The sequence below is a fragment of the Lissotriton vulgaris genome, chromosome 12 (genome assembly GCF_964263255.1).
Source record: "Lissotriton vulgaris chromosome 12, aLisVul1.2, whole genome shotgun sequence".
NCBI lineage: Eukaryota > Metazoa > Chordata > Amphibia > Caudata > Salamandridae > Lissotriton > Lissotriton vulgaris.
This window is the reverse complement of record NC_141700.1, coordinates 443805516-443816662: the sequence shown is the minus strand read 5'-3', so window position 1 is coordinate 443816662 and position 11147 is coordinate 443805516. Positions and strand designations below refer to the sequence as shown.

General features: G+C 30.6%; 5 non-coding genes across 5 annotated transcripts; all 5 read left to right on the top strand.

Moving 5' to 3' along the window:
• Window positions 1-5189: 5189 nt before the first annotated feature.
• Window positions 5190-5262, top strand: TRNAT-CGU (transfer RNA threonine (anticodon CGU)). The gene has a single exon. It is a non-coding gene; the product is annotated as a tRNA-Thr (tRNA).
• Window positions 5263-5698: 436 nt separating this feature from the next.
• Window positions 5699-5772, top strand: TRNAT-AGU (transfer RNA threonine (anticodon AGU)). Its single transcript has one exon. It is a non-coding gene; the product is annotated as a tRNA-Thr (tRNA).
• Window positions 5773-7736: 1964 nt separating this feature from the next.
• On the top strand, window positions 7737-7810 carry TRNAT-AGU (transfer RNA threonine (anticodon AGU)). Its single transcript has one exon. It is a non-coding gene; the product is annotated as a tRNA-Thr (tRNA).
• A 945-nt stretch (window positions 7811-8755) lies between these two features.
• TRNAT-AGU (transfer RNA threonine (anticodon AGU)) lies at window positions 8756-8829 on the top strand. The gene has a single exon. It is a non-coding gene; the product is annotated as a tRNA-Thr (tRNA).
• A 1963-nt stretch (window positions 8830-10792) lies between these two features.
• TRNAT-AGU (transfer RNA threonine (anticodon AGU)) lies at window positions 10793-10866 on the top strand. Its single transcript has one exon. It is a non-coding gene; the product is annotated as a tRNA-Thr (tRNA).
• Window positions 10867-11147: the final 281 nt, after the last annotated feature.

Here is an 11147-nt window from a genome sequence, read left to right as displayed (position 1 = left end):
AAGTCTGGTTAGGGATCTTGACACCGGTTATGACCTTGCCGTTGGCCCTTAAACGTTAGGATGTACAATTTCAGTGTTTCTAGAGAATGTTTTTGTAGGATGCTAGTTCGGCTAGGAGAACCTCTGTATTAGAGAATATGTTAAGGTTAGCCAAACATCGCAATGTGATAATGAAATTGTACATAACATGAAACGTTTAATGTTTTAATTTTTTGTTTTAATAAATACGGCCGGGAGGGTCACTCCCTCCCACATCCAAAAACTTTAAGAACTGTTTCCGGTTTCCCTCCTTTTGGGGATTGTGTTGAGAGGGGGTGGCGGGTATCTCAGCCATAAGGGAAAAGAAAATGACAAAGAACAAGATAGAGGTGTGAATGATCACTCTATTGTTAAATTCAACTAATCCATTCTTCAGCAAGGTATATTTTAAAATGATATGAATAGGGTAAACTTCAAATTAGAGAGGTGTTTTTGAATGAGTGAAGAGTCTTCATTCATCTTAAGTGTTTGAGTAGAGAAGTGTGTGAACTTAGAAAAGAATATGAAAGTGAAAAAGCAATATTCTCTTGAACACCATAAAGAAAAGTGTTTCAAACTTAAGAATCATGTGGGTGTTGTGGCTTAGCTGGTTAAAGTGCCTGTCTAGTAAACAGGAGATCCTGAGTTCAACTCTCAGCAGTGCCTTGCTTTTCTCATTGTTATATAACAATTCATTTTCATTAGGTCTTATTCCGATACAATTAAAATATAAAAGTCTGATTCATCTTACTGTTGAGCAGATCATCTTTAACCTTATAAAAACCCAAGTATTTTCAAGATTATAGAATGAATACTGTTATTGCAAAATGAAAAAAATACTTATCTATGAGAAAGACGTAAATGAAATGTCTACCTTGATTTGAGCAATATTAATACCTTCATGAAAAAAAAATGTAAAGAATTCAAGAAATGAAATCGGGTTTTATAAGAGTACCTGTTTATTAAAACATATTAATACTTGCGTAGTGATTGAGTATCTTCTCGTGTTTAAGATTACAATACATATAAAGAAGAATTTATAGCAGGAAACACATTTTCATCATCAACAATAAATTATTTATGCATTTCTTATTATTAACTTTGGTGCTGTGGCTTAGTGGTTAAAGAGCCTGTCTCGTAAACAGGACATCCTGAGTTTAAATCTCAGCAGCACCTGACTGTTTTCTCCATGCTTTCCGAATAATTTTCATCAAAAAAATGTTGAATACAATTTAAGAATAAACATCTGGTTCTATGAACTTTAGAATAAGTTATCTTAAAAATTAAATAAAATGCTTGGTATTGTGAAGATTTTTGTAGGAATGCATTGACTGAAATAGGGAAAAGAAAATGACAAAGAACAAGATAGAGGTGAATGATCACTCTATTGTTGAATTCAACTAATCCATTCTTCAGCAAGGTATATTTTAAAATGATATGAATAGGGTAAACTTCAAATTAGAGAGGTGTTTTTGAATAAGTGAAGAGTCTTCATTCATCTTAAGTGTTTGAGTAGAGAAGTGTGTGAACTTAGAAAAGAATATGAAAGTGAAAAAGCAATATTCTCTTGAACATCATAAAGAAAAGTGTTTCAAATTTAAGAATCAAGTGGGTGCTGTGGCTTAGCTGGTTAAAGCGCATGTCTAGTAAACAGGAGATCCTGAGTTCAACTCTCAGCAGTGCCTTGCTTTTCTCATTGTTATATAACAAATCATTTTCATTAGGTCTTATTCCGATACAATTAAAATATAAAAGTCTGATTCATCTTACTGTTGAACAGATCATCTTTAACCTTATAAAAACCCAAGTATTTTCAAGATCATAGAATGAATACTGTTATTGCAAAATGAAAAAATTACTTATCTATGAGAAAGACGTAGATGAAATGTCTACCTAGATTGGAGCAATAATATTACCTTCATGAAAAAAATTTGTAAAGAATTCAAGAAATGAAATTGGGTTTTATAAGAGTACCTGTTTATTAAAACATATCAATCCTTGCGTAGTGATTGAGTATCTTTTCGTGTTTAAGATTACAATACATATAAAGAAGAATTTATAGCAGAAAACACATTTTCATCATCAACAATGAATTATTTATGCATTTTGTACTATTAACGTTGGTGCTGTGGCTTAGTGGTTAAAGCGCCTGTCTCGTAAACAGGAAATCATGAGTTCAAATATCAGCAGCACCCAACTGTTTTCTCCTTGCTTTCCGAATAATTTTCATCAAACAAGTCTTGAATACAATTTAAGAATAAACATCTGGTTCTATGAACTTTAGAATAAGTTATCTTAAAAATTAAAAAAAATGCTTGGTATTGTGAAGATTTTTGTAGGAATGCATTGACTGAAATAGGGAAAAGAAAATGACAAAGAACAAGATACAGGTGAATGATCACTCTATTGTTGAATTCAACTAATCCATTCTTCAGCAAGGTATATTTTAAAATGATATGAATAGGGTAAACTTCAAATTAGAGAGGTGTTTTTGAATGAGTGAAGAGTCTTCATTCATCTTAAGTGTTTGAGTAGAGAAGTGTGTGAACTTAGAAAAGAATATGAAAGTGAAAAAGCAATATTCTCTTGAACACCATAAAGAAAAGTGTTTCAAAATAAAGAATCAAGTGGGTGCTGTGGCTTAGCTGGTTAAAACGCCTGTCTAGTAAACAGGAGATCCTGAGTTCAACTCTCAGCAGTGCCTTGCTTTTCTCATTGTTATATAACAAATCATTTTCATTAGGTCTTATTCCGATACAATTAAAATATAAAAGTCTGATTCATCTTACTGTTGAACAGATCATCTTTAACCTTATAAAAACCCAAGTATTTTCAAGATCATAGAATGAATACTGTTATTGCAAAATGAAAAAATTACTTATCTATGAGAAAGACGTAGATGAAATTTCTACCTAGATTTGAGCAATATTAATACCTTCATGATTTTTTTTAAAGAATTCAAGAAATGAAATTTGGTTTTATAAGAGTACCTGTTTAATAAAACATAATAATACTTGCGTAGTGATTGAGTATGTTTTCGTGTTTAAGATTACAATACATATAAAGAAGAATTTATAGCAGGAAACACATTTTCATCATCAACAATGAATTATGTATGCATTTCTTACTATTAACGTTGGTGCTGTGGCTTATTCGTTAAAGCGCCTGTCTCGTACACAGGAAATTCAGAGTTCAAATCTCAGCAGCACCTACCTGTTTTCTCCATGCTTTTCGAATAATTTTCATCAAACAAATGTTGAATACAATTTAAGAATAAACATCTGGTTCTATGAACTTTAGAATAAGTTATCTTAAAAATTAAATAAAATGCTTGGTATTGTGAAGATTTTTGTAGGAATGCATTGACTGAAATAGGGAAAGGAAAATGACAAAGAACAAGATAGAGGTGAATGATCACTTTATTGTTGAATTCAACTAATCCATTCTTCAGCAAGGTATATTTTAAAATGATATGAATAGGGTAAACTTCAAATTAGAGAGGTGTTTTTGAATAAGTGAAGAGTCTTCATTCATCTTAAGTGTTTGAGTAGAGAAGTGTGTGAACTTAGAAAAGAATATGAAAGTGAAAAAGCAATATTCTCTTGAACACCATAAAGAAAAGTGTTTCAAATTTAAGAATCAAGTGGGTGCTGTTGCTTAGCTGGTTAAAGCGCCTGTCTAGTAAACAGGAGATCCTGAGTTCAACTCTCAGCAGTGCCTTGCTTTTCTCATTGTTATATAACAAATCATTTTCATTAGGTCTTATTCCGATACAATTAAAATATAAAAGTCTGATTCATCTTACTGTTGAACAGATCATCTTTAACCTTATAAAACCCAAGTATTTTCAAGATTATAGAATGAATACTGTTATTGCAAAATGAGAAAAAAACATATCTATGAGAAAGACGTAGATGAAATTTCTACCTAGATTTGAGCAATATTGATACCTTCATGATTTTTTTTTAAAGAATTCAAGAAATGAAATTGGGTTTTATAAGAGTACCTGTTTATTAAAACATATTAATACTTGCGTAGTGATTGAGTATCTTTTCGTGTTTAAGATTACAATACATATAAACAAGAATTTATAGCAGGAAACACATTTTCATCATCAACAATGAATTATTTATGCATTTCTTACTATTAACGTTGGTGCTGTGGCTTAGTGGTTAAAGCCCCTGTCTCGTAAACAGGAAATCATGAGTTCAAATATCAGCAGCACCCAACTGTTTTCTCCTTGCTTTCCGAATAATTTTCATCAAACAAGAGTTGAATACAATTTAAGAATAAACATCTGGTTCTATGAACTTTAGAATAAGTTATCTTAAAAATTAAATAAAATGCTTGGTATTGTGAAGATTTTTGTAGGAATGCATTGACTGAAATAGGGAAAAGAAAATGACAAAGAAAATGATAAAGGTGAGTGATCACTCTATTGTTGAATTCAACTAATCCATTCTTCAGCAAGGTATATTTTAAAATGATATGAATAGGGTAAACTTCAAATTAGAGAGGTGTTTTTGAATGACTGAAGAGTCTTCATTCATCTTAAGTGTTTGAGTGGAGAAGTGTGTGAACTTAGAAAAGAATATGAAAGTGAAAAAGCAATATTCTCTTGAACACCATAAAGAAAAGTGTTTCAAAATAAAGAATCAAGTGGGTGCTGTGGCTTAGCTGGTTAAAGCACCTGTTTAGTAAAAAGGAGATCCTGAGTTCAAATCACAGCAGTGCCTTGCTTTTCTCATTGTTATATAACAAATCATTTTCATTAGGTCTTATTCCGATACAATTAAAATATAAAAGTCTGATTGATCTTACTGTTGAACAGATCATCTTAAACCTTATAAAAACAGAAGTATTTTCAAGATTATAGAATGAATACTGTTATTGCAAAATGAAAAAAATACATATCTATGAGAAAGACGTAGATGAAATTTCTACCTAGATTTGAGCAATATTAATACCTTCATATTTTTTTTTTAAAGAATTCAAGAAATGAAATTGGGTTTTATAGGAGTACCTGTTTATTAAAACATATTAATACTTGCGTAGTGATTGAGTATCTTCTCGTGTTTAAGATTACAATACATATAAAGAAGAATTTATAGCAGGAAACACATTTTCATCATCAACAATAAATTATTTATGCATTTCTTATTATTAACGTTGGTGCTGTGGCTTAGTGGTTAAAGCGCTTGTCTCGTAAACAGGAAATCCTGAGTTCAAATCTCAGCAGCACCTAAGTGTTTTCTCCATGCTTTCCAAATAATTTTCATCAAACAAATGTTGAATACAATTTAAGAATAAACATCTGGTTCTATGAACTTTAGAATAAGTTATCTTAAAAATTATATAAAATGCTTGGTATTGTGAAGATTTTTGTAGGAATGCATTGACTGAAATAGGGAAAAGAAAATGACAAAGAACAAGATAGAGGTGAATGATCACTCTATTGTTGAATTCAACTAATCCATTCTTCAGCAAGGTATATTTTAAAATGATATGAATAGGGTAAACTTCAAATTAGAGAGGTGTTTTTGAATAAGTGAAGAGTCTTCATTCATCTTAAGTGTTTGAGTAGAGAAGTGTGTGAACTTAGAAAAGAATATGAAAGTGAAAAAGCAATATTCTCTTGAACACCATAAAGAAAAGTGTTTCAAATTTAAGAATCAAGTAGGGTGCTGTGGCTTAGCTGGTTAAAGCGCCTGTCTAGTAAACAGGAGATCCTGAGTTCAACTCTCAGCAGTGCCTTGCTTTTCTCATTGTTATATAACAAATCATTTTCATTAGGTCTTATTCCGATACAATTAAAATATAAAAGTCTGATTCATCTTACTGTTGAACAGAGCATCTTTAACCTTATAAAAACCCAAGTATTTTCAAGATTATAGAATGAATACTGTTATTGCAAAATGAAAAAAATACATATCTATGAGAAAGACGTAGATGAAATGTCTACCTAGATTGGAGCAATATCATTACCTTCATGAAAAAAAATTGTAAATAATTCAAGAAATAAAATTGGGTTTTATAAGAGTACCTGTTTATTAAAACATATCAATCCTTGCGTAGTGATTGAGTATCTTTTCGTGTTTAAGATTACAATACGTATAAAGAAGAATTTATAGCAGAAAACACATTTTCATCATCAACAATGAATTATTTATGCATTTTTTACTATTAAGGTTGGTGCTGTGGCTTAGTGGTTAAAGCGCCTGTCTCGTAAACAGGAAATCATGAGTTCAAATATCAGCAGCACCCAACTGTTTTCTCCTTGCTTTCCGAATAATTTTCATCAAACAAGTGTTGAATACAATTTAAGAATAAACATCTGGTTCTATGAACTTTAGAATAAGTTATCTTAAAAATTAAATAAAATGCTTGGTATTATGAACATTTTTGTAGGAATGCATTGACTGAAATAGGGAAAAGAAAATGACAAGGACAAGATAGAGGTGAATGATCACTCTATTGTTGAATTCAACTAATCCATTCTTCAGCAAGGTATATTTTAAAATGATATGAATAGGGTAAACTTCAAATTAGAGAGGTGTTTTTGAATAATTGAAGAGTTTTCATTCATCTTAAGTGTTTGAGTAGAGAAGTGTGTGAACTTAGAAAAGAATATGAAAGTAAAAAAGCAAAGTTCTCTTGAACACCATAAAGGAAAGTGTTTCAAAATAAAGAATCAAGTGGTTGCTGTGGCTTAGCTGGTTAAAGCACCTGTTTAGTAAAAAGGAGATCCTGAGTTCAACTCTCAGCAGTGCCTTGCTTTTCTCATTGTTATATAACAAATCATTTTCATTAGGTCTTATTCCGATACAATTAAAATATAAAAGTCTGATTCATCTTACTGTTGAACAGATCATCTTTAACCTTATAAAAACCCAAGTATTTTCAAGATCATAGAATGAATACTGTTATTGCAAAATAAAAAATTACTTATCTATGAGAAAGACGTAGATGAAATGTCTACCTAGATTGGAGCAATATTATTACCTTCATGAAAAAAATTTGTAAAGAATTCAAGAAATGAAATTGGGTTTTATAAGAGTACCTGTTTATTAAAACATATCAATCCTTGCGTAGTGATTGAGTATCTTTTCGTGTTTAAGATTACAATACATATAAAGAAGAATTTATAGCAGAAAACACATTTTCATCATCAACAATGAATTATTTATGCATTTTGTACTATTAACGTTGGTGCTGTGGCTTAGTGGTTAAAGCGCCTGTCTCGTAAACAGGAAATCATGAGTTCAAATATCAGCAGCACCCAACTGTTTTCTCCTTGCTTTCCGAAAAATTTTCATCAAACAAGTGTTGAATACAATTTAAGAATAAACATCTGGTTCTATGAACTTTAGAATAAGTTATCTTAAAAATTTAATAAAATGCTTGGTATTGTGAAGATTTTTGTAGGAATGCATTGACTGAAATAGGGAAAAGAAAATGACAAAGAACATGATAGAGGTGTGAATGATCACTCTATTGTTGAATTCAACTAATCCATTCTTCAGCAAGGTATATTTTAAAATGATATGAATAGGGTAAACTTCAAATTAGAGAGGTGTTTTTGAATGAGTGAAGAGTCTTCATTCATCTTAAGTGTTTGAGTAGAGAAGTGTGTGAACTTAGAAAAGAATATGAAAGTGAAAAAGCAATATTCTCTTGAACACCATAAAGAAAAGTGTTTCAAACTTAAGAATCATGTGGGTGTTGTGGCTTAGCTGGTTAAAGCGCCTGTCTAGTAAACAGGAGATCCTGAGTTCAACTCTCAGCAGTGCCTTGCTTTTCTCATTGTTATATAACAATTCATTTTCATTAGGTCTTATTCCGATACAATTAAAATATAAAAGTCTGATTCATCTTACTGTTGAGCAGATCATCTTTAACCTTATAAAAACCCAAGTATTTTCAAGATTATAGAATGAATACTGTTATTGCAAAATGAAAAAAATACTTATCTATGAGAAAGACATAAATGAAATGTCTACCTTGATTTGAGCAATATTAATACCTTCATGAAAAAAAAATGTAAAGAATTCAAGAAATGAAATCGGGTTTTATAAGAGTACCTGTTTATTAAAACATATTAATACTTGCGTAGTGATTGAGTATCTTCTCGTGTTTAAGATTACAATACATATAAAGAAGAATTTATAGCAGGAAACACATTTTCATCATCAACAATAAAATATTTATGCATTTCTTATTATTAACTTTGGTGCTGTGGCTTAGTGGTTAAAGAGCCTGTCTCGTAAACAGGACATCCTGAGTTTAAATCTCAGCAGCACCTGACTGTTTTCTCCATGCTTTCCGAATAATTTTCATCAAACAAATGTTGAATACAATTTAAGAATAAACATCTGGTTCTATGAACTTTAGAATAAGTTATCTTAAAAATTAAATAAAATGCTTGGTATTGTGAAGATTTTTGTAGGAATGCATTGACTGAAATAGGGAAAGGAAAATGACAAAGAACAAGATAGAGGTGAATGATCACTTTATTGTTGAATTCAACTAATCCATTCTTCAGCAAGGTATATTTTAAAATGATATGAATAGGGTAAACTTCAAATTAGAGAGGTGTTTTTGAATAAGTGAAGAGTCTTCATTCATCTTAAGTGTTTGAGTAGAGAAGTGTGTGAACTTAGAAAAGAATATGAAAGTGAAAAAGCAATATTCTATTGAACACCATAAAGAAAAGTGTTTCAAATTTAAGAATCAAGTGGGTGCTGTGGCTTAGCTGGTTAAGGCGCCTGTCTAGTAAACAGGAGATCCTGAGTTCAACTCTCAGCAGTGCCTTGCTTTTCTCATTGTTATATAACAAATCATTTTCATTAGGTCTTATTCCGATACAATTAAAATATAAAAGTCTGATTCATCTTACTGTTGAACAGATCATCTTTAACCTTATAAAACCCAAGTATTTTCAAGATTATAGAATGAATACTGTTATTGCAAAATGAGAAAAAAACATATCTATGAGAAAGACGTAGATGAAATTTCTACCTAGATTTGAGCAATATTGATACCTTCATGATTTTTTTTTAAAGAATTCAAGAAATGAAATTGGGTTTTATAAGAGTACCTGTTTATTAAAACATATTAATACTTGCGTAGTGATTGAGTATCTTTTCGTGTTTAAGATTACAATACATATAAACAAGAATTTATAGCAGGAAACACATTTTCATCATCAACAATGAATTATTTATGCATTTCTTACTATTAACGTTGGTGCTGTGGCTTAGTGGTTAAAGCCCCTGTCTCGTAAACAGGAAATCATGAGTTCAAATATCAGCAGCACCCAACTGTTTTCTCCTTGCTTTCCGAATAATTTTCATCAAACAAGAGTTGAATACAATTTAAGAATAAACATCTGGTTCTATGAACTTTAGAATAAGTTATCTTAAAAATTATATAAAATGCTTGGTATTGTGAAGATTTTTGTAGGAATGCATTGACTGAAATAGGGAAAAGAAAATGACAAAGAACAAGATAGAGGTGAATGATCACTCTATTGTTGAATTCAACTAATCCATTCTTCAGCAAGGTATATTTTAAAATGATATGAATAGGGTAAACTTCAAATTAGAGAGGTGTTTTTGAATAAGTGAAGAGTCTTCATTCATCTTAAGTGTTTGAGTAGAGAAGTGTGTGAACTTAGAAAAGAATATGAAAGTGAAAAAGCAATATTCTCTTGAACACCATAAAGAAAAGTGTTTCAAATTTAAGAATCAAGTAGGGTGCTGTGCCTTAGCTGGTTAAAGCGCCTGTCTAGTAAACAGGAGATCCTGAGTTCAACTCTCAGCAGTGCCTTGCTTTTCTCATTGTTATATAACAAATCATTTTCATTAGGTCTTATTCCGATACAATTAAAATATAAAAGTCTGATTCATCTTACTGTTGAACAGAGCATCTTTAACCTTATAAAAACCCAAGTATTTTCAAGATTATAGAATGAATACTGTTATTGCAAAATGAAAAAAATACATATCTATGAGAAAGACGTAGATGAAATGTCTACCTAGATTGGAGCAATATCATTACCTTCATGAAAAAAAATTGTAAAGAATTCAAGAAATGAAATTGGGTTTTATAAGAGTACCTGTTTATTAAAACATATCAATCCTTGCGTAGTGATTGAGTATCTTTTCGTGTTTAAGATTACAATACATATAAAGAAGAATTTATTGCAGAAAACACATTTTCATCATCAACAATGAATTATTTATGCATTTTGTACTATTAACGTTGGTGCTGTGGCTTAGTGGTTAAAGCGCCTGTCTCGTAAACAGGAAATCATGAGTTCAAATATCAGCAGCACCCAACTGTTTTCTCCTTGCTTTCCGAAAAATTTTCATCAAACAAGTGTTGAATACAATTTAAGAATAAACATCTGGTTCTATGAACTTTAGAATAAGTTATCTTAAAAATTAAATAAAATGCTTGGTATTGTGAAGATTTTTGTAGGAATGCATTGACTGAAATAGGGAAAGGAAAATGACAAAGAACAAGATAGAGGTGAATGATCACTTTATTGTTGAATTCAACTAATCCATTCTTCAGCAAGGTATATTTTAAAATGATATGAATAGGGTAAACTTCAAATTAGAGAGGTGTTTTTGAATAAGTGAAGAGTCTTCATTCATCTTAAGTGTTTGAGTAGAGAAGTGTGTGAACTTAGAAAAGAATATGAAAGTGAAAAAGCAATATTCTCTTGAACACCATAAAGAAAAGTGTTTCAAATTTAAGAATCAAGTAGGGTGCTGTGGCTTAGCTGGTTAAAGCGCCTGTCTAGTAAACAGGAGATCCTGAGTTCAACTCTCAGCAGTGCCTTGCTTTTCTCATTGTTATATAACAAATCATTTTCATTAGGTCTTATTCCGATACAATTAAAATATAAAAGTCTGATTCATCTTACTGTTGAACAGAGCATCTTTAACCTTATAAAAACCCAAGTATTTTCAAGATTATAGAATGAATACTGTTATTGCAAAATGAAAAAAATACATATCTATGAGAAAGACGTAGATGAAATGTCTACCTAGATTGGAGCAATATCATTACCTTCATGAAAAAAAATTGTAAAGAATTCAAGAAATAAAATTGGGTTTTAT